The 24,290-nt window shown below is 44.8% G+C and overlaps 1 long non-coding RNA gene and 2 other non-coding genes across 3 annotated transcripts in view; all 3 read right to left on the minus strand.

The window, feature by feature from the left end:
* The window catches only part of Trnap-ugg (transfer RNA proline (anticodon UGG)), a 72-nt gene extending 19 nt beyond the window's left edge, over positions 1-53 (minus strand). The window contains exon 1 of the tRNA in view: positions 1-53. This exon is cut by the window's left edge and continues 19 nt beyond it. This is a non-coding gene — a tRNA (tRNA-Pro).
* A 162-nt stretch (positions 54-215) lies between these two features.
* On the minus strand, positions 216-287 carry Trnap-cgg (transfer RNA proline (anticodon CGG)). Its single transcript has one exon. It is a non-coding gene; the product is annotated as a tRNA-Pro (tRNA).
* A 16,275-nt stretch (positions 288-16,562) lies between these two features.
* On the minus strand, positions 16,563-23,306 carry LOC120959765 (uncharacterized). The gene is made up of 3 exons (XR_007452727.1): positions 22,218-23,306; positions 21,967-22,141; positions 16,563-16,923 (listed from the first exon to the last, which is right to left on the minus strand). It is a non-coding gene; the product is annotated as an uncharacterized LOC120959765 (long non-coding RNA).
* Between the last annotated feature and the right edge of the window lie 984 nt (positions 23,307-24,290).

The following is a 24,290-nucleotide window of genomic DNA, read 5'->3' on the forward strand; positions in this document are numbered from 1 at the left end:
ACCCGGGACCTCTCGCACCCAAAGCGAGAATCATACCCCTAGACCATTGAGCCGATAGAAACAATAGATCACACCTACAAAGGTACACAACGCATACAAACGTCTACTTTCATAATAAAATAACGTGTTCGCGCACAATGGAAAGCAAACGTGTTTGAGGCTTCTTCTAGAAACGTTCGCTTGATTTTGCATCATCCAAAAAAGATCCAACCATCGGGCTCAACCGGGATTTGAACCCGGGACCTCTCGCACCCGAAGCGAAAATCATACCCCTAGACCATTGAGCCGACATGCATGAAGCGCGCTAGTTTTGAAATAAATACTTACAACACGACGCAATGCCGAACGATCGTCGAGCGCTGCAAGCGAAACGAAGGTATCTTGTCTCCTATTCTACAATCCCTTTCTTTCTCTTTTTTATCTGCGAACGAACCAAAAGTTAAACCTTTTCTTGGTGTATACAAAACAACTCCACTATATTATTTTTCGCTTGCAATGCATGTAATTAAAACACTGTAAAATAATACTATTATTCATGGCTCACGGTTATGCATGCTGTCGATTAACCCGGGAAAACACTCCTGAAACGCTTTACCTCCACCCTTCCCCTTCTCCATAAAAGCGGTGCAAAAACACACTTCATCAACCCCTGTTCGGGTTGACACGAAACAGGAAAACCATTAACGATTCCAACCGTACCGAGGTATTGGCTGGGTGTGCGTGGCAAAGCGGGCGCGTTATAAATAAAGCTGCCCCATAAATTGCTGAACCTAATACGCATGCTGCAGTTACACTTTCGCTTTCTGCTAGCGTAATGTGCACACCGCGCACCGGGCGGTGCAGAGAGCATGTTGGCATGATGGCAGGAAATGACCAAGCTGCTGCACCAGTGTGTTGTGGCGGTATCGTGGTTCAATAATCAGAGGCACAGGCTTGATTTGCGCCTTGCCGCGCGCCCGAACGTTGCAATGGGTTACTACAACCGCAAACGGCTGTGTTCAGGCCCACAAGTCCTCCCCAGCTGTGGACAATCGACGTGTGCAAATGTGTCGAAACGGTATGGCTAAAAAACCAGAACTTCTGTTCCCATGGGGTAAAAAACATGATTCCCGATCGCACTAGGGAGTCTTCTGGTTGGTTGTCCTCCAGTGTTTTTCTTTTTAATTGTGAATTCCTTAACTTTAGCTAACAACATACCAACTAGAGAACAAGGTTTCACTGTGAGCGCGTTTGATTGCTGGAGCCTATAGATCGACAAAATTAGACACTACACACATGGTAGAGCCGACGGGTGACCCAAACCGAAAGGAAAAACATGGCCTTTAAATTATAGATATACCAAACTGTGCGCAGCTGTGCTATGGACAGCCAAGACATCAACCACAGAACCATAACTATTGACTAAACGTGCAAAAACCCCGACTCGGACTGCATTGTGTCCAGCTGCAAAAATAGGTCACAACTTGGGCAAGCGCTCTCTCTCTCTCCATCAGTGGGGAGGTCTTGATTGATGTTGGGAACACCTAGAGCAACAATATGTATGGAGATTTATACTCGATCCATCTACTCGATCAACACTTTTCAGTTGCTCCGCTCCGTTGCGAATGATGCATGACCTCCGTCGTCCTATGCCCAACCGCAGCAGTATCTACCTGATACCGGAGCGACCGATTCATTAACTACGAGCGAGTCGTAGAAGGTAAGGACACAACATTAAACTACCATTGCGCCCCATCCGTGAACTCTTCGAAATCTCGTCGATCGTACAGCCGGTAACTCCGTACCGAAACCCGTTAGCCGCGCACACTCGTGCCGTAGTACAACAGTCAAACAAACAAAACACGGCAAAGACCTCTCACATGTTCCGGCGATTATACTACTTTGAGTGGAATGGATTTGATGAATTAAAAAAAAACATACACAAACTGAGCCCCACGTACCGAGCCACGAGGCGGCACACATTCAGCAGCAGAGCAGGACCTGTTTCATGGAGTGACTTATCTCTCCGTCATCGGCTGCTTCTCGCACCGCGCGCCACCATCGAGACGGCGCAAAAAGGCTTCCGCGATCGTGACTTTAAGGCGCAAACCGGCCCCGAGACTGCTGCGGTGGTGGATTGCGCACTCGCGGCAACAGGTCCAGTAATTAATATGATCATTTCGGTCGTGTTAATCAACGCGTACGCGCGGGTTAGGCAGGCCCCTGTGGTCCGGGGTCCGGTCGGTATCGAAATGGTGGTGTTTGCAGCGAACGAAACGGTTCTGGCTTGGGCGACGAAGAGGGTGGGGCATGAAGGGGAGGAATGGGGTGAGTCGATTGACAACACATTCAAAAACATGCCAGAAGCATGTGTGTGGGTGGTGCTAGGGAAGGTTGGCGTGCAGAGACGGTTGAAGCCGGGGTAGATTATCTATAAATTTGGTTGTACCACCTTTTTCCTGGTTTGGCCGTTATTACGCCAACCGGAGCGAGCAGCCTAAGGCAAGAATAGAGGTCTACTACGAGGGGAGTGCTCGGGGATCTATAAAAAGCAACTTCAATCAATTAGTGAATAGTATGGAATTATAGCCGTAATCGTTTTATTTGATTTGATTTTTTCTTGATTAATTTTTGAATCGTTTTGCTACACGTATCCATTAATGTTGTACTAGTTGAGTCTTTTTAAGTTATATTACTTGTTTGTGCTATGTTTAGTTATATTCAGTTCAACTGTGATATTACATGCTCTGGGATAATTAAAGCAAATATTGTAATAAGTTTTGAATAAAATTATGCATTTTTTGCAACTAGTTTGCACTATAAATAAAGATTTAAGTGTATTTTAATTAAAATAAATACCTTAACTTGTTCTGCAAACAACTTTTTTTGACAGAAAGCCTATACTCAATATAGTAAAGAGCTATTGACTTTTTATGTTTAGTTTTTTTTTCGATCAATCAATTTCATTTCACTTATCAATCAAGCTATTACCAATTAAAGAATAACTTCAAAATCAAAAGAAAGGGAAAAGCAATAAACAATATTTCATGAACATAGATTTAACATTTCGACAAAAAAGCGGAGCAGAATAATTATTGCAAAAGAACAGTAGTAACGGTAATTGAAGTTGTAAGCAAAAGAAGAAAATTAATGACAAGAGCAAAAGGAACAGTAACAGGAGCAATATTGATACAAAACATTAAATAAACAGGAAACATATCGAAATTTGGAATGTATGTACGAACTAACTGAATTCAACAGTAAAAATAGAAAACACCATAAAAAAACTAAAGGATTACTAAATAAATATACTAGAAAGGCCATATTCGTACTTGTAAAGTAAACTTACGTACATCCTACCGATTTTAACTATTGAATTTCAAAAATGCTTTTCGATTGATCCCCAATTCGCCTTATAATATATACAACATCCGACAAGAAAGCGTAAACCGAGATAACAATTCTGAGTATACTTTTTATGCTTATCCTCGCCATCATTTTTACGAGCTTTAAAGCAAATAGGATTGATAAAATGGATGTTTCGATCGTTTCTTTGCATCCTTCTTTCCACGAAAAACAGTAATAAAAAAATACTCCTAAGACTGTTAAGCAATCACACTTGTTATCTCCGTAAGGTTTACATATGTAAATCATATCTAATCACACATAATCCTGTGCGGAAAGCGGGAAAACTCGAGCCACTTTTCGAGACCGTTTATCTCGTTTGCTTAAAAGCCAACAAACAACCAAAATCCCCGGACGACTAATTTATAGGTAAATATGACACGAAACATATGAGAGAGTTCGCGTCGTTCGTTCGGAACCCTCCAATATCTCGAAGCGATAATTTCAACAAACAAGCCCACGAACACGAAAGAGGCTACAAAACACGAAAGCGTCATAAATTTTAGCAGCTTTTTTTCATAAGAGATTAGGAAAATACATCCCCCAGGAAGAAATCCTCATCGACCTCGGAACCATCAGTTTGCTGCCGCGTAATTTGGTACTGTCGTAAATAATCGCTAAAGAAACGATTACAAATACGCGGAACCGTACGCCACGCCAAGTGCATCGAAAACACCCGGGAGGACCAACCATAACGAAAGAACCACTTACCAGTAATGATCAAAGGGACATGACAAAACGAACCTCATCTAACCAGTTTCTATTTTCCTGGGTTCTTTTTTTGTCTGTATATTCCTGAACCCTCCATGCCATTCATTGCCTTCATGTCGCTAGCTTAGGGCCCTGAGTAAACCAACCGAAATCCCCTACAGTACACGTCGTCAAGTGTTTCGAAGCGGAACCATTCCTTTGCTCCTTTTTCTACCAAACCTCAGCAATCTAGCGAACGATCGTGGAGGACCTGCGGTCCGAAAGATCCTTTTTTTTCGTATGCTTCATTTGCTCTCCCTCCTCATCTCGCACTTGTTATTTCGTCAACGTCTCGTTTTTCGTGCCAGTGATGGTGGTGTGGGGAGTTTTTTTTTCAAACGTTTTCAAATATCCTCCTACCACAGGGTCCTCTCTTGGTTGCGTCCATCTCTCGCCTTCGCCTTCCACAAATTCATTATCCATCCATCTCCGATTACCGAACGTGACGAGGATAAAGAAGGAGGTCCGAAATGAGGCCCCCGTAAGGGGCTGCAGCAACCCTGCACCGGAGAAGTGATCGCTCAAGATTTCAGTGCGTCTTCCAGCAGGAACAACCGAAGCAACAGCAACAGAAAAAAGGAGCGAGATTTCACATTACAACCCCTAATATTATTTTACTCAATATTTTACTTTGCTTTTTGTTGCTTCTTCGATCTCGGGTTCGTCTCTTGTCGTACGTATAGAGAACTTAACCCCAGAAAGACAGACACCGCTACACTCACATACACACTCCCGCTCCTCCACTCCAAACGTATTTGATTTCATAGCTCGTTTGGGCCCGTCGTTTCCTCCAATAGAAAACCCCTCCGTTCAAAACGTTAAACGGACGTGCAATGAATATTGGAACCGAAAAATCCTTTCCTCGCCGTGTGTTAGGCGGCTGCTGCTAGGAAGAAAGATTTTCCATTGGGCTTTATTTGTTTATTTACTTTTTTTTACTCTACACCCACCGCTATCTCTATCCTTCTCATCCTGAGCAAATGTCCGTTTGTACCCCCATTCCTACGAGGCAAGGAGTTGCCGTTGCGTTTAAAGCACGGTTCCGAGCGCTCATTTTTCGTCTTTTCCTAATTACGAAAGATCTCAACGCTCGATAAGCACACTTCCCAAAAAAAAACCTGGTACAATCACTTGAACCGGTTCCTGCGCTATGCAACACAACCCAACAGGGACATTAGAGCCCCGGTTCGGACCCACGAATCGAGGATATAGCGGCATGACGAAGCGGGTTGCTCCTGCAAGACGCGGCAACCCCGCCACGGCAGCAGAGTAAAAGGCAAAGGATTAAAATGACTCGACCCGATCGATCGTACGGCTGGCTAATGGATCGTTTCAATGGTTTTACAAGGACATGAATAATATTTGAAGATCTCTTCATCAGTTAACTTACTTTTTTTTCTTTCTTGTTTTCGTTTGGCTGTCTCCCGGTTTGTTTGTATGGCAAGGGAACCGAATGGCGAAAGGCGTTTACCCGTGCGTGGAGATGCATATTACATGTCAAAAATGATGGGCAGACGCAGGTTTAATCGAATCGATCTTTATCAAAATGATCGATAATCGAAGGTAGGGTAGAGACACAATCGAAAAGCGTAGCGCTTATTATTTGCAGCTTTTACTGTATTTATCGCAGTTTTGATTAATGGGTAAAGAACAATTGTTAGTTAGTTGTTAGTTTTTTTAATTCTCGCTATGCAGTCAACCAACACAAAACCGTTTACACAGAAGAATAAAGCCAAATTGTATGAAGATAATGTAAAAAAAATCACACTTCATAAAACTAAAACATTTTTTTGCAATTTTTGGAAGACATATTAGTTGCGAAAGGAACCACTAAATAATATATAACAACTATATCTTTTAGACGCCCTAATAATTGTCAATAAGACATGATAAATACTGGGTAATAATTGTACCAAGTACAAGATATAGTATTATTTCGTTCAAAGGAATATTATCTCTTCATTTAAAATTTCCCAATTCGCTCCAGAATAGATTTGATCCAACGTCTAGCAGTATGTCACACGGAAAGGCTAACACGGCGCCACGGGTAGACCATAGGACAAGAATATTAAAAGTCATATACAACCAAAAAATGGAATCAATATCACCAAATGTATTTCGTGCTACAGCAAAATGCTATAATATTGCAATACACTAATATTTAACATAAGTTGCATTAAATATAAGAAAATTGAGAAATAAAATGATAGTAAAAATGTACTCAAAACTATATTTTATCATAAAAAACAACAACATAAGTGTTAGTCGCACTAGCCACATTCGCAGCAATGTGCAAAACTTAGCATCTGGAAGCCTCCGAAAAAGGCCTCTGTGCCAATTAATTAACCACTCCGCGAAACTTCACGGTAGTCACAACAGTTTTTTTTTCTCTCTCTCCATCCCGAAATTGGCTCATTATGCAACAGCAAGCAAGCTAGTCACCCCCCAAAAACGAGAACCATTCCCCGATGGCAGATGAAAACACGATAAGATGGGAAGAGAATGACCAGTCGGCCAACAGTAACAGCACCAGCAAAAAAGTGCACCACCATACCATCACCATCCGCCATGTCACACAGGGCCGGGTTGTTGCAGGGGGGCCATATGTTTCGCCTTTCACAAAAACAAACGAAAAAGCAACAATAACAACAGTAATGGCAACGAAAAAACTGCATGTCTGTTTATCATCAATGACACTACGCCACACCATCTGCGTGCCTTCCTCCATACGAAATGGGAGGAGAGCTGGCGTGTCCTTAGATCCAGGAGGGGGATACGCTCCCGCCGGGCGGAAACCAGTTTGCAGATCAGTTGGCCGGTTCTGTCGCGCACGGTCGGTGCGACCGGTTTCTGCCGAAAATGGTCCGACGGCCCATAACAGCATAACCGAGTTGTGTGTGTGTGCACGCGCGCTCGCTGTGGCATAATTGAGTGGAAAAGATAACATTTCGGTGTGGAAAGACATTCGCGCATGCGCGCTTGCCAAACGACGATGACGACGATGGAGGAAAACCACAAGCTCTCCAGTGCTCTCGAGACAACGTCCCCCACGTCCGATCGCTCGATCGTTTGCCCAGAATGTGACTTTCTGGCTGCGAATCATCATCTCGTATGATCATTGAAGGAGGGAAGGCGGCTCGCAGAGGATCATGAAATGATCGGTATTCTTATCTAAATTAAAAACATTCATAAAACCAGTCACCAGACTTGTTGTCGGACGCCCTGAACCGAGCAAGGTGAGGGGAGGGGAAAGAAGCTGTACCCAGAACGGGTCGCCAGCATTGCCTGATCATCTTCTCCTGATGGAGGACGCACTGTTGTGTCAGGTTTTGGAGCTGCTGCTGCTGTCGTCATCGACATCCCTCTCTCTCTCTCTCTCTCTCTCTCTCTCTCTCTCTGGCACCCGCAGCACGATCGTTTTCGGTGTGGTATTTGCATTTTTTGGTAATAATTTCCACCATTCCCATTCACCCTCGTAGCTCCAGGGACACTCCCAAGGGGGCGATCCACAGAGGCCGCACGTGTGGAAGTGTTCTGGTTGCTTCTCCTCCTCCCACCATAGCGCCATTTTACTGCTCGATAATGAGGCTTTTTTATTGCCGAAGCTCCCAACTCTTCCCAGCTCTGCCTTCCATGATCGCGAGAACGTACTGCTGGAGAAGATTTCACTATTATCTCCCGAGTAGGACGACTCACCTCACAGGATCTCGTCACAAGATTCTCGAACACACAAACACTTTTAGTGAAGTGCGTCCGTCCACGTATCAATTAACCTTACCGAATAGACCGATTCAGCTCGGAGGGAGCAGTTAAGCAGCACATAAAAATGGTGCCGATCGAGCGCGATAGGATCTAGCAACACTAGGCTTGTCCGGATCTTCGGACACAACCCTCGTGCGCGCGTTGTGCGCTTCCTTAAAGCATAATAAAGCTCTTTTAAATTGATCGTGCTGCGTCACGCAGAATGAGTGGCGTACTCCCGCCGTCGTCGTCGTGGTCGTCGTCGTCGTCTGCCAAAAGTATTCGCTAAATGTTACCCCAAATTGTTTGATGAGTCAGTCAAAACAAGCAGCACACTGCAAGGGACGGGGGTTGAATGGATGTAAAAAATCGTTCCTAGCGCACCCAAGTGCCCCTCCTTCCGGGCTGTCTGTGTGTACGTGTCAATGATGTCAATTACAGAAAGGGGTGTAGAAAATTACTTAAATTGGTCCATTTGTATGAATAAACCTCTAATGGAGCTTCAACAACAATGTGCGAATAAAACAGGGAACTGTTTTTATACACATTGAAGATGTGACATAAAAAACACACCAAAATCCTTAAAAGTGAAGTTAATATTCATAAATCAATATTCACATCAAACGTAGATTTAATGCTCCCTACCCACATCACAAGAATAATAAAAGAGTGATCGTCATAAAATAAAAATGTTACGATGTTTTTTTTTTACCATCTCCCTCCGAAGATCCACAAACAGGTCCGCCTCGACGCTGAAGCCTAGCGAAAGATGCTTGCGGAGATCGAACGCGATCCTCCCGGCATGCCTCACCGACACCAACCCGCGTACGCAATCTCAATTATAGTAATTATGTACACAGTAGAAGAAGAAGAATAGTAAGGGGAAAAGGTATAAAATTATGCAACAATTCTCTTTCTCTCGCACGCACTCAACTTAACCAGAGTTGGTAGAGTCGACGTCATAAGGCAATCCCTTTTTTTTACATACACGGTGCGGTGCATGATCATGTTCCGCAGAGGATCGTGTCTCCTGTATGGTCTTTGGATGTGCATAGGCACAAAAATACACACCTTAATGTATTCCGAAAACCATTGTCTCGCCATGGTTGTACTACGGTGATGGTTTTTGTGAGGCCTTTTCGGTGTAGCTTTAGTTTTCGGCAAACTTGGCGTACTACAATGGCCAATTTCGGCATGTTTCAGGTTTTTGTTTTCTTGGTTGATGCCAAACGAAACGAACGGAATATCAATAACCGTGTCTGCAAAATGGCACCTTTCCTTGACGTTCCACATAAAGTATGTCGCAGGCCTCTACTACACCCTGCGCCCTACTCGAAGACATCCAATCTTCAATGTCCCGCGTAGAGTGTACTATACTTTTGGGGGGGAGCTTTTAAGGAGTTGCGTTACACTTTAGTCCACTTCTAAGGGGTAACAATTCCCATGAAATGCTCCACTCGATGTTAGAAATCCCATCCTTGGCTTTGGAACGATTCTTATCACGCTCAACAGTTGCACTCCTCTATGCAACATTGTCGTTGAGCTCTTTACGAGTACGTCCTCCAGAGCAGCGGGAACGGCTATGAGGACCAGTGTAATCGAAAGTGGTTTTGTTTGGACCATAGCTCTGGGATAGTACGCTACGCGAGACAGCTGTACAAGGATGGCGGCACTGTGCAAGTCGTTTGTAACTCGAAACATCTCGTTTCGAGTCAAAGATTATCTGTTAGGAAAGGAAGGCTTATCGCTTGATTGAAGCATGGCGTTGTGTATAAAAAATACAGCCTGGATGGGCGATGAGTTTGAACTATGGAAGGAACTGTAATTCCTATGAGGAATATAATATAACTATATATTCAATAAATATATCTTATGATTCAGTTGAGTGTAGGAGGTCGTTGTCTAAAAATCGTTAAATTCCACAAAGAAAACTACCAAATTTTGACTACCACACAGCAACAATCCACAGGCACTGCTGCAATAAACTGCATCCCGGAATTGAACTCTTGTTGAACACATTCCCTTCTCGCTCCAGAGTTTTGATAGTGCGCCGGAATTACTTCAAACACCCATTCCAGGCTTGCGAACATCAACAATAACAGAAATATTTGCTTGCAAAACTCGCGTCGTCGTCGTCTCGCACGCTTGATGGCTTTGTTGACAAAACTTGCCCTGGGCACGACTGCGTCAATCGTAGTGTTACAAAAACACAACCGGGAGCGCTGTACACTTGTTGTACAGACTGCTCTGGCAGACGTTATCACCCATCATCCGGGCTCGGCGCGGGGGATTTTGATAACTTCTGACATATTCAACCCAGCACATCCGCATCTCGGACACTGCGGAGTGTGGTGCACATTACTGGCCGCTTTCCGTGCATGGGAACGATTGCTGCACACAGGAGGAGGCCTCCTCTTTTTGCCTTTGGCAGCGTTCTGTCCGGGGATCACTTGAGGGGAGTCATAGTTTAAGTAGAGTTTTTTTTCCCGAATGCCATGTAATCATAACATACCGATTACAGCCATGTATGCAAGCGGGGCAGTGTAAATAGACGCTGTTTGAGGAGAGATTAAATTCTTAGAACATTAGTGAGCATCTTAGGTTTAGAAATGCTTAGTGAAAGGTACAACAGTGTAAATTTTATTTAGAAATGAGAGTAACACTCATTTACAGGGGTCGTCTCTTTATCTCGAGAGCTGTAGCACGCTTTTTCGAGCATTTGATGTTGAATAATCGTTTAAATAGTGACATTGCTAATAAATGTCCTAAGGGTTACATGTAAAGTCGTTAAGAACTGAGATGAGGATTCAATTGCAGGGGTTTTCTCTGCATTTCAAGAAATCTTAAAACCTTCCAAACCTTGAAATGATGGACTGAATTCTAGAAAAAGTGACACAGATATGAGATTGTGAAATACACATTTTCTCACAAAGCATTAAATCATATATTGTTGATTAACTAAAACCATATGCCTGATTATCCCAATAAAATTACACGATTTCTTGACAAAAATTCTAATATTCTTCCTTTTAAGATTCCTTTCGACTGATGCACTTTTGCCATCCGTACTAAATATTGTGTGTTTCTTCTAGTTATGGCATTGATTATTGATATATTATTATTTATGGATATATTATTTCCATAACTTGTTTGAATTCCGGTTCGATCGGTAATCATGCACCTTTTTGAAGTTTTAATTTATTTCCCCTCGTGAGAAGATCAGGACGTGAACCAATTTTGGATCTTTATCATACTTAGAGGATGGCTTTAGGAAAACATAATCAATTTTTGCCAATACAAAACATTGTAATAAGTGATATTAATCAATTTATCTTAATACATAATATTCCGGCAAAAGATACTATGCATTTGATTTAAATTAAAAATCGAATTCATGACCAAATATTGCCAGAAATTGCAACACTCACCAACCGCAAGGGAGATTGGAAACTTGGTCCCAGTGCACAACCGTTACCCAAAATGTTTTGTTCCCGAAAAACCCATCCCCAACCGCCCAACCCATTTATAAACCCTCGCGTGCTCTTTGTATTTGACCGTTTCCCTTTATTATGTAGTGCAGTTTGTGCAGGGTTCTTTCTTGCTTTCTTGCTGCTGCTGCTGCTGCTGCTGCATGTGCCCCTTCGCGCACTCCGCCATTTCTATAAGACGTTTCATTAATCTTTCCATCGGTGTCGGGGACTGGGCCCGATGGAAAGGATTGGTTTCGCCTCGATTCGGGAATTTTGTTACGCCTCCTTTTGTACACGTATGCTCAAGGTTGAAAAATGGTCAGCAGTAGCAGCCTGGAGCTCGGAACCTACAGGCGAATTGGTCTGGAGGAGCCTGACCACTATAACCGGTTGCATCATCTTCATCACCATTATCGACCACCGTGTCCATAATCGGTCCCGGCGTCGTCGTCTTGGTCCTGCGGGGCAGGCTGCGGTTTTAAGTGATGGATCGACACATTGTTGCTTCAATTCGTTACACTCCCCCTGCCCTCGGCGGCTCAGCCCCTTCCAGCGAGCGCCCAGAATGTAATGTTCAATGAGCGAAACCGTTCCGTTCGTTAGGACGTCGCCTAAAATCTGCCAATTTTCAAGTGCTTGTATGCGTCTGATAGTATACAAGGGAACGGCAAGAAGCTTGCGGTTAGTTGGCGAATTCTCAGCCCTTCAACAACAAGTCCCCAAGAACGCGTACCTGCGTACCAGGAATCATTGTCCTTTTGGGAGGGGGAACTGAGACAGGATCACCTCGTAAAAACTTGCTCCGAAAAAAATAAAAAACCGGTGCGGACAATGTTCCCTGAATGGAATGTCATCGTCCTGCTATCCAGTGCCTATCCTGTCGTGCCAGTTCCAACGATTGAAGCCGATCGGAAACACCACAGAACCACAAAAATCACCGGTTGCTCGGGCACACAAAACCTGAGGTTGTCCTCAAGACAGAACAACCACTTCCAAAGGGAGGGAAGACACGCGCTTTGCGGAGGAGGCAAAAGGGCTTTGTTTTAATTTTGGCCAGACGTTCTTTCTCGGGAAACCAAAAATTCCCTTCGTTCAGCACTCTGCGTCCTTTTTTTTTTTTTTTTTGGAGGGTTGCGGGTTCCTCTGAGCACTGCTGCTACGTGTGTCGACAAATCATGCGATCGAATAATAATACCAACCAAATACAGGCCTCCGACAAAATCCCCGCGCTGTCGCGGAACGGAGCTCCACGGCAGCGTGGTGGAAGGATCTCCTCTGACATCGAGAAAAACTGGATCCTCCGGGGGCAGCTAGCCCTACCACGTATCTTCTCTCTCCGCTCGCTCCAACCACACAGGTTGGGTTGAAAAATATCGGTTTACTTAACCGTTTTGTGCTCTTCGTTTCACCGGGTTCGTCGTCTGGCATTCCCTCTGCTACGCCGCTTCTAGCCCCCAGTGCGGCGCAGGGTGGCACGTTTTGGCAATTTTCATGCCCATGGTTCTCTCCACAGGTTCGTTCTTCTTGCCAGCACCGTTGTCGTCTTTCCAGGTTTCGGGGCTTTTGGTGGAGCTGTAGTTTGCCTTTTTCGCCTTCTCCGGTTCTCCGATTGGGTCATTTTTTTACAATTTACGAACGTAAACAAGTTAGCATTTTGCGACGTTGCTTGTCGCGTTATTTATTTTAAGCAGTTGTTGTTATTGCTGAGTTTGACTGTATTTTCTCTCTCTCTCTCTCTCTCTCTCTTTCTCTCTCTATCTTTTTTGTTGTTCGTAGTGATTCGAGCGGATTGTTTCCACATTGATTCGCGTTCGCCCGGTTTGTTGTGTATGTGGAAGTTGGAATCTTGCAACACTGCGTGAATCGGTTCTTTGCATGTTTCTTTTTCTTCTTTTTTTCTGCTGCTGCTCTCTCGTTTCATTTTCAAATTATCTGCAAGGAGTATTTACCGATGCGTCAACCAAGAATGGAACAGGTTTACGTTAGGCCGGACCGCCAAGAGTGTGTGTACGTTCGGCGGCTTTCAGCCATTCGATTCATTAATAACATGTCAACAGCCAATGGACAGGTCACTACTACTGGAAAAAAACGAGCCAGTTTGTTTCCAGCACCGCTACGAAATGGCCGCGGGACGGAGTAGGATTGAATGATGAAACGTTTTAAGGGGTAGGGGAGAGGTTCAAGCGCATTTCCGAACATCCCGTGGGAGTTGCCGATTTTGCAATACACCGTATGCCTAATTGTAGGGTTGCATTTTATGCAATTGAGCGTACGAGACGAACATTTCTTACATTCTGTGCAGTTGGAATTGAAATTTAATAGCCTTTGCTGGCAAGTGTTAATTAAGCATGTTGTTTCATGGCAGGAAAATATGTGTTTTCGGTCCAAAAGCAAGTAGCTTGGAGTTATTGACAAAGCGTAAGATTTAAAGGAAATCAAAATAAATGTTAATCAAACCATATTTTTCTTTGACATTTTTAGCTAAATGCGCTTAAACATGTCTAGTACAATCCCAATTTAAATGATCATGTACCAAAAATTTATCCAACAACTCAAAGCTTTCGTCTCTTTTTCAAGAAGTTTAAATCTTGCGATTTTTGACGCAAAAAGCGCGCACCAATGAAATAATTAAAAAATACAAATCAAATACATCATACTTTCAACGAATTAAGGCAAAACAGCCAAGTTCTTCTGTTTTTTTTTTTTGGAAAAAAAAATTGGTAACTATTTATGGTAAGGTCCTAACGCGTACGTTCAGTAATCAGTTGTCTTTCATCTCACAATACAGAAAAAATGAGCTTTTTAAATCAAAGTTCATAAAAGTGTTCATGATGTATTACATGACTATTTCCAGTTCTGATTTCAATAAAAAGAAACCATTTCTGGAATTTTTACAACATAATGTTAAACTGCCAATTCTTGAATTTGTCACATCATTTTGCGACATCATCACGACTATTTCAGATATGGTGCTTTAAGCTTGAGATAAAGTAACATCAACGTGACTAGATGCCAAGATGTCGTAAAACTTGTTCAGACATCAACCTGGCCAATTAGATGCGGTGCTAAGTGATTCTTGCTTAAAATTTAATAAACCTAACATCGTACATTATGAAACCATCTCTTAGCTTAATTAGACAGGTCATTGGCTACTAGAAGACCATATTCACCTTCAATTAGTTGCGCCTAGGACCAACCACATGGCACTCATATGCTAACGACAAAACCTTAAGAAGAGCTCCATTAAACACGGAGCTCCAACAAACCTTCCAAACCCTCGACATGTAAAGCATAAGCCACACTCGTCTGTTCGAAGGGTTTCTTATCCATCGTTGAAGATGAACCATTCCGCAGACGTTTTCAATGCCACCCCACGGCCGGAGGGAAGTCGACCGTCAACGCCCCTCTCTTTCTCTCTCTCTCTCTGTTCTTGACCCGGTTCTCAGCGGTTTGAAGTCGAAATTTCATATTCCATCCAGCACATACACACACACACACATTTTCAACGAAACTTGAAAACTTCTTCCGTTTCGCCGAGGGTTGACCCTCGACCGATTGGGCACGTACCGCGCGTGGAATCCTCGTTGCCCTTCGACCACTGCGGCGGCGGTTGTTGGAAAGTGAAAACCCATCCACCTTCAGCCGGCGGACGTCTTCAGCCGGCGATGATATTGCACCACCCTAGCCTTCCCCCCGGGGGTGGTACGCAAAGTGCAGAGCCGTTGAAAACACACAACAGCCTTCGCGGGGCAGTACTACAACGAAACCGAAAAAAAACAGAACTGAATTTAAACAACCACCCGCCCCGCCAAAAGGTCTCCCACCGTGAGGTTGTTGGCGAGGTTTCGGCGTGGAGTACGCGGTACGCAACCATACCGAAAAATCCCTATGCCTAATGATACCGACGGCTCTGGGCGGCTACACATGGGGCCGGCAATAAAGCAAGAAGCAACGTCCAAAATTTATTGCTCCGACCGCAACCTCTCTCCCTTCGCACGTTGAAGCGGGTGGTGCGCCTGTAGTCCTCCAACTGGCGCAACTGACCATTATATTAATAGATTAGGCTCGTAGATCAAACCGCAAGCGCGCGCGGGCGCGCTCTCAGGTAAGGTTTGCTTCGGACGGGCTAATATGCACGGACCCGCGCTCCGCTGTGTCAAACGTGGCGATCCCTACACCGACGACCCCTATAATTTTTCGGGGGTCCCTGAGTGGGCTCGAGACCTCTCTCGTCTAGGACCCATTTGCCCACAAACTAACGGACTCTGCACTCCTTTTCAATTTTTTTTTTTGCCATCATGCCCCTCTCGATACACGAAAATGATCCTTTCAGACATTGCTGGAGGTTCTCCGCCAGCAGCAAGACCTTCGGCGCACAGGAACCGGCTAGGTCGCAGGCGCACAACTGTGCGACTGGTGCGCGGCGGCTACGTGACTTCGCACTCCAAACGCGCATAGAGCCGGGTGTATCGATTCGTAAAATTCATTTCTGTGTCCGTTTCATCCCCCTTTTGGTGATCGTTTTGGGGGTCGTCGCTTGGCAGCCGAACACCCCCTTTCCCATCATCCCCGCCGCTGACTATATCTTATCGTACTGAAACAGACCCCGGCATTCACTCCATATACCCCGACATGTGTGTGTGTGTGTGTATGTGTCTCGGAGTGGATGGCTTTTTTGCTGTTACTTTATTATGCTTGTATTTCATGGCTTTGTTTTACCACACATTTTCGGTCGGAGCATGGAAGAAGGTTTGAAAATTCATTTCATTTCAGTTTTCACCATACCACCAACCCGCCCCCCGTTTTCGACGCAGACATTACCGCGAGGTAACCGTTTTTTTTTTGTTTTTTGCTACATGCTACCGTCTGGCCATGCTGTTGCGTGAATCGTGCACCGAAACTGAAACTTTTATAAATTGAAAATATCGGGCGCGCATTGTGAAACGGACTCCCCGCACAAAACCGGGTGCGAACACAGTTTGGGGCTCGGAAAGGAGGGGAGGGGGGGGGGGGTTGCAATAGAGCAAAAGCAAACGAAACAACAGAAAAAAAGCCGCATGTTTATGAATAAATTAACCTTGAATCGCATCGGCATCGACGTCGCGCGCGAAATGGTGATCAATACATACTAAAAAGGTGGTAGAAAGAAAGCAACACATCGAACAAAATAAAAAAAAACAGTCGTTCCACGTATCCACAACCGCTCGATTCGGGAAAGCAAGTTTGCCCCAAACACATTATCCTCCGCAGCCCACGGTTGGAAGAAGATCATCTTCTCCCGAAAGTCTTGTTTCCCAAGCAAGATGCTCTCACTGTAGCAGAGCCGTTTGCGTAGTAGTTGCAGCGTTTTGACGAACATAAAAAAGATCCCAAAACGCGTCCTACAATTAAAAGTAAATATTAAACCCTCTCAGGGCAAGATTCCCCCCGTTGCATCCCTTTGCATCTCACAATGTATGCTTGCAGAAAATATTTCATACCCGCTCTTACCTGAAACTGCTCCGACAACCGTACATGATTTAATCAACCATGCCCCTTCTTCCATCTTCTAGCGCACAGGCAAGCGAATTTCGGCATCCTAAAATGAAAATAAAAAAAACAATCACACACGTTAAAAGAGCAAACCAAGGTGCTAGCGTTGCTTGATTGGGACGTATCGGACACGAGGTTGGGGCGCAGCAAAAACGCACGACGGCGACGATGCGCTCGAAGCGTCCGTGAAATTATGCTGGCAAATATAAATTGGCCGTAGCCTAGCCGCCATTATCGACAGGAAAGCGAGGAGCGAGGAGAAGGCCGGGGACAAGATCGCAAACATCATCGAAACAACGGACCGGCCGGCCGGCTGGTGCCCTATTTTCCATTGGACTTTAACTTACGATACGATACCAGACGGTGTGTGTGTGTTACATAAATAATTGCTGATGGCTCTTCTCCGGCTCTTCTTTTTTGCTGCTGCAGTTTGCAAGATGCAAAACTGAAGCTTAATATTCGATACGAAATTAAACACCGTTTTGGTTATAAGACAGCTTGTGCCACGCTAATGAATTAAGCCATAAATATGCCAATGTCATTAAATTAAGCCGAAATTTAATTTCTACCACCAAACCTATCCGCAGAAAGCTACCTTCCCGCATTATCTAGTTAATTTACGTATCCAAAATTACTAGATTATGCTGGAGAATGTAAATTTCATGGTTCAAGTTTTCGATGTCCTTTCGAGGGAGGGAGGTTGCATTTCATCATCCCGTTCAAGGTCAGACGTGCCAGCACACAGGCCGAGCTTTCCATAAACCGTCCGCGCGCTAATATTTTTTGGGGCGTGCATAATCATCAGTATGCGGCGAAGATTATCATACATAATTTGTATTCCAAGGCACACTAAAACACACACCCCACATTATCAGAACGCCACACACAGCAATGCAAAACTTGCTGCGAAGAGGGTAAACAATGGCAGCAGCATCGTTGTGGCCGCCCAAGGATTCACTAGCTCAATCTCGTAATAGACTCATAGCAATGGTCCATCGTGTTATCGACGCCAAACGCACCTAAAACCGGGCGTGATGGAAGCTTGAAAATGTATCAGTTTGTTGTACCGCTACGCAGAACCCGCCGTGGCAGCACGTGGCGGCGTATCGCGCCATTAGGGCGCGCACGTACGCACCCTACAGAGGCCGCTGGGTAGGAAGATTCGTGACTTCAGGAAGAACTCATCATCAGCTTCGGTCGGCCTATCGGTCCTTGGCCTGTCGGTGGCTCCCAAGCTCATTGAGCCAGTACCGGCGGCATAGCATTGCGTATCTAATCGGGTACCTCTTCCAAACGCATGCTCTACTCCCAGCGTCAGCCCGTCATGATGGGTGTTAATTAAAATGTACTGCCCCGTCTTGTGTGCGGCTTCGCGATGACCTACCCCCAGCGTGAAACAATAAACCGGCAAAGGGGGCGCATGTGTTTACATATTTGCAATATCTGGTGCGTTACACGATAAGAATTCGCTCGCGGATGAGGAGAACAACTGCGCGCACACAGGCACCGCCGATCGTAGACAAGCAGCGGAACGAAGATGGACGGCTGGCTGACAGTTTGTTGCCTTCCACTTTCCAATTGCTTTTTTTTTTGTTTGGGATGGAGTGTGTATGTTATCATGCGTGTCCATACTCACATGCGCATATCGGACAGAGTGATACTTTCGGTAACGGTTTGCTTCTGATTGAGCATCTCCGAATGGGATTGCATCATTCGAATGTTGAATTGCTTTGCGTTGCTGTTAACATTTGAAAAAGAGTATGATTGTTGATTAAGTCTAGTTTGAGGAACAGTTGCAGATTTAGAAGCAAGATATTATTACCTCGAAACTCTTTGTCAGAGTTCTGAGAGAGTCTTGGGATATTCAGAATTCATCATATTTTGTATTCCAATCATCGGCTGGTATTCCTCAAAGCAGGAACTTGGATGAAAGAGATCGAAGTCTAAGGGATCTTAGCTGTTGGGATCTTAACTGTTGCAGAGACCGTAAGACTTTGGAGCATCTCTAAGGCTTGAACTTGGTACCTAGTTGTTAGTACAACGCAGAGGTCTTGTCTAGATGTGGCTAGTGTTGGAATTGTGATTATATCCTCTCTTAGACTCTACCAATGAAACTGATTAACAGCCCTTTGACTCTCTTTACATTTGGAAGACATCTATGATGCGATCATGGGACGATGTCAGACATTATTAGGACCTCTGAGAGATAGTCGACTTGTGTTAATCCGACGAGATACTTTTCATAGCCCTGTAACCGAGCCAAAATAACTCGCTGATACGCAAAAAAAACCCTCAAGCGCAATAAGGAAATGCCAACGGAACTGCGCTTTCTTCAGGCTGACAGAGAGAAAAAGTTCATTGAAAAGTCTGAACTCTCACCCTCCTTGACTTCGGAGCCTTCTCCCCCGTTACTGTTCCCCATACCACCCTCTTGCAACACGCCAGATTGATAAGGAAACCCCTTCCCTCCTAGAGCTGCCCGGACTGCCCCCAGTTCACACCAGCAGCGCTGCCGCTATTGCGCTGCTGCCATTATGACCTGAAAATGTCCAGTACGCGCCTAGTCACGGCTGTTGTATAACAAGCGAGTTAATGACGCGACCCTCTGATAAGACGGACGCGCTTGCGCGCGTGTGTGTGTGTGTGTGTTTGATCTGCCTCAGTCATATCATGCCGGCAAAATGAGCGCTTGGCAGTGCCAAGGCTCTTCACACAACACTAGCCAGCACCCCATGCCTCCCATGCTCCGGGGAAGATAAGAACCGTTTGTTTAACTTTTGTAAACGTCAACGATTCCGAGCGATCCGAGCGACAGAGAGAGGGACAGGGCATCATCATGAGGCTCAGCGAACGCCACAATCAGCAACGCTGAGAGGCCACCAAAGGTTCTGCGCGACGGAATTTGGTTGCATGTTTTTTGTTATACTTTTGTGGATGAGATGGGATTTACTTAACATTTTGGTGCCGGTTTTTTGGTTTGGATGTCCGTTCTTCATCCGTGCTCAAGGAAGGTCACGCCGTTTTTTGTTCGCCCGTCTAACCTTTCGTCTAAGTTAAAGCGGCTTCCTATTTGGAGATGGCGGTACAGAGACGTTGTGCTTCTTTTTTGCGTGTGTGTACAATTGGATTGAAACATGTGTCAAGTGGATTTTGGTTTTGAAAAATTCGGTTTGCAGAGCGATAGGAAGATGGTGGAACCTCGCAAGGGTCGGACTGGTAGGTCAACCGACGGAAATGGTCGCTAGTGCAGCACGGGAAGAGCTGAGAGTGCATCGGAAGGTATTAATCATTTCATTTGCGTCATTTCACCAAACCGAACACTGTGGCATTAGGGGTTTGTTATCTGACACGATGAACGACAGAAAAGTACTCTTAATCGAGTGAAATGATTCAATAAGACATCTTGAAGTTCTGAAGCTAGACTATTTAATTAAAAATCAAAAACAAAACCAACTACACTGTCTTCAAAATCGTCAGCGCAAGCATTAAATACATAGCGATACGACCGAAGCGACTAACAAACACGTTCAATCACCCACAACCCATCTCTCGCTAAACCATCTTTTACTCCACTTTTACTACAACATAAAACCCAACACAACTGCTGGCCCATAAAATCCACCACTAATTAATTGTCTTTAACATAGCCCAACACCTAAAACAGATCAATTGCATGGCGGGTTTTATAGCCTGGGGCGGACTTTAATGGCGCTCTTTTGCAATCAATTATCTCTACACGTTCTCTACACGCCAAAACGCCCATGCTCCCGTGTCCCGCCAGTCGTTAATGTCGAAACTAGCAGCAGCAGCAGCACCTTTCGCAGCGCGAACAACAAATCAAAGCTTTGTCTAATTATTTAAACATCTTCCCCTTTCCCATTAGGGTAAGGGTGTGCCTTAGAGGGCCGTCTTGCCATCCCTCTTTGCGCATCTTTTTTTGTTTACAAAATCACCCGTAAGGACACGTTTTGGTTCCACGAAAACGTAAACACGACACGGAGAGACATAGCGGTTGCTGATCATCAGAAGGCGCAAGGTGTGCAGGGGGATGCGATTTCGAAAACAATGGACCGCTTTTTTTTTGGGGGAAGAAGGTATAAGGGCTGTGGCCCTGTACTTTTCAAAACAAAGCAAAAAAAAGCCCTGAACACAACAATCTCATCTCTATACAACATCAAATTCTGCGCATATAGATTAAGTTCCACCGAGCCCCCAAAACACAACCCTTCCGTAAGGGAAAAGGAAAAACAAAAACTACGTGAATCAGATCGCAACAGACCAGGGCTCCGCAGAAAAGAATCTCCAGCGTTGGTTGGGTTCTTCTCCGTTTCGCCCATCGAAATGCATACTCCCCCCCGCCCCCTCTTCTCCTGTGCAGCCCAAAACAGGACACGTCCACGCAAACAGGGAACGCGTAAACGTAAACGTAAAGCTGTGGAAGCTATCTTTTAACCAGCAGGAAAGGTAGTTGGCTGAAGAGAGCTGAAGGAATTATATAAACGAAACACGGCACACAGCCGAAAATAAGATACAAACACACCAACCAAAAAAGCCAACTAACAAGCAAAGCTTGAAACAAGTTGCAGGAAGAAAGCAAACACACACACACACACACTTGGACAGAGCCTTAAGAACGGCGAAAGAAAACAGTGGACGAAACAAACAACCAAAGAAAAAAAGGAACATTTCAGAATCATAAAATCCTATACCTCTCCTGCCACAAACCTTGGTACTCGGAGATGGTCGGCAGGGAGTGGATGAGTGAGGGTGTTGCCTCGCAGGACGATGGGAGAGAGAGGGTAGAAAAGAATCCTTTTTCCACTTTTTGAAAACTTGTTTCAATGCGAGTTTTGTGTGTGCTGCTTCCCCTGTCCCGTTCCCCGTGTTCCGCCGTCCCATTCCGTGGTCCTCTGGTTTTTTCGGGACCGTTCCTTCCTTCGCCGCGGGTTTTCGATGGGTTCCGATTACATTGCGTCTCTCGCTTAATGGTAATGGTCCGCCATTGACTTTGGTTCTACAGGGATGTTTTTTTTTGTTTTGTTTTTCTACCAAGCTCTCCTCCTCTCTCCTTTCTACCCATTCTACTCACCCGTAATGGACCTGGCGTGTCATGAGTCCTGTTTGGGGGGGGAGGGGGGCGCACACAGGGCTGGATGGATAGTGGAATGCCAAAAAAAGGAAGCCAATAACCGATCTTCGAACCGATCACCAACCGGATCACGAGAATGTGTGTGTATGTGTTGCTTTCTTCCTCTTTTTTCATCCTAAAAACAAAAGAAAAACGTACATAAGAAAGTTTTCGTGTTTCGGTTCGTTTTATGTAATCCACCATGCCAGTACCTTACGGGGGGAAGTTTGTCAGCCCGGTTCGGGGATCATCTGATCTGACGCCTTTGCTCGTGCGTCACGGTTATGCAAACGAGCCAAAAGGATCATCAGGGCTTTTACTCCCAGTGGTTTGGAAGGTTTCCTCTGTGATTCTGCTCCCTCGGCAATGATTTTCTTCCAAGGTACCATCGTTTTCATTGTTATCCTGCGGGATACCTAAGCTAAAACGAAACAGGTAGAATTTTTGGAGTAAAAAAACCTAATTTAAAGCTTTTTTGCTTTTGTGTTTTTGTGATAAAAAATTAACAATAATAACAGGGTAGAGTCCGTAAAAGACAGTGCCAGTACCTATACCACACGCCTACAAAACGACAAATGTCCTATTAGGTAATCTGCACTGCGTACTGCGTTGTGGAATGGGGTGGTGGTTCACAAGGCCCTCTTGGGCCTAGCAGGTATGTAATAGGGGACGAAGGGAACATACTCACAAGCAAAAGCACGGAAGGAAAATCGCTTACCTTACCAGTGTCGTGTACAAGGAATATGGCAAGTTGACAAGGCTTCTCTTTCTGCCAGTGCGGCCTCCATTTATCAGGTGTCAAAGGTAATAATTTAAAAAAAATGTATCCTATTTCTATTACGATGGCACACAGGTACACACATACACACACACACACACGCACGTACCGAGGAGTGAAGAAATCGTTTCGAGAGGGTGTCAATTAGTGGTGGGAGTCGGCTCCGGAATCGATTCCGGGATCGGAATCAGCTCCGTAATTAGAATCGGCTCCGGAATCGGAATCGACCTTAGAAACGCAATTCGCTCCGGCAACGGAATCAGGTTTTCAGAAGCGAAATCAGTTCGGGCATCTCCAGGAGAATGGATCGTTTACAAATAAATTTTGATTCTTTGCAGTTATTAATACGTAGCATCATTGGACCCAAACGCCTATTCTTATGGATATGTCGAATCCGAATCCGTTTCGAAGACGATTCTGATTTCAGAGTCAATTTCCATTCCGGAGCCGATTTCGATTCCGGAACCGAGTCTATTCTGGAGCCAATTCCGGAACCAACCCCGATTTCAATTCCAAAGCCGATTCTGATTCCAGAGCCGATTCGATCGATTCCGACGAAAACTTCATTTTTCCCAGTCACTAGTGTCCTTTTTTCTTGTAAATTAATTTCTTCTTCATCTTATTCTAATGGTATTCAACAATCAACAGCCTTCTTTTCCACTTCCTTGACGATGCTAATTATCACACCCTGTAGGTTTAGTAATACGCTTAGATAATACACACGCTCCAGTCTAGTCATCCGCGGAAAGCGTCCGCATAATCAATTTCGTTCCGAATTATCCACACATCCAAGTGGTGTGCGCAGACCGTGGAGGGGGGAAAGGGAGCAGTAGGGAAAGACGAAGAAAGGAAAGAGAAGTGAACAAAAAATCTGCACATAGCACCACACACGCGCACTCACACACACGTAAACAACCCGCACGCATTTCGATGGTCTCGCGATGAGAAAGAAAGAAAGAGAAAGAGAGCACAGTGAGCGAGATGCAACAGCAAACAGGCTCGAACGGTTCCACAAAATCCAAACAAAGAGCAAAACTGGTACCAAAGCAAACACACACACACCGATACGGCGCAGCTCGAAAGACGCACACGCATGCACGCACGCACGCACCCGTAGTCGAGTCTCGTTGATGGCAGGGGAAGTTGCCTACTCATGCATGCTGTACTGCTCCCGCACGCCCTGCACATACGATGCGGTTTGTTCTCTCTTTCAGCCGCGCGCGCTCCTGTGTTGGACACTTGTTTTGTTTGGTTTCCTCCTTTCTTTCGCACTGCTCATTTCGTTTTCATCGCAGTGTGTGTAGCGCTCAGCGTTTAACGGGTCGGGTTGAGTACTGCACTGTGTTGCGGAAGGGAAACAAAAGTGGTATAAACACAAATAAAACGTATTGTTATTGCTGTTTTGTCATGTCATACGTAAGCAAGAATGTTTGGCTATTAACTCTTATTTGATTTTATATCATTTTTCTAAGAAAATTACACTAAAACAAGCAAAATTACATCCATC

This window comes from Anopheles coluzzii, chromosome 3 (assembly GCF_943734685.1).
Source record: "Anopheles coluzzii chromosome 3, AcolN3, whole genome shotgun sequence".
Lineage (NCBI taxonomy): Eukaryota > Metazoa > Arthropoda > Insecta > Diptera > Culicidae > Anopheles > Anopheles coluzzii.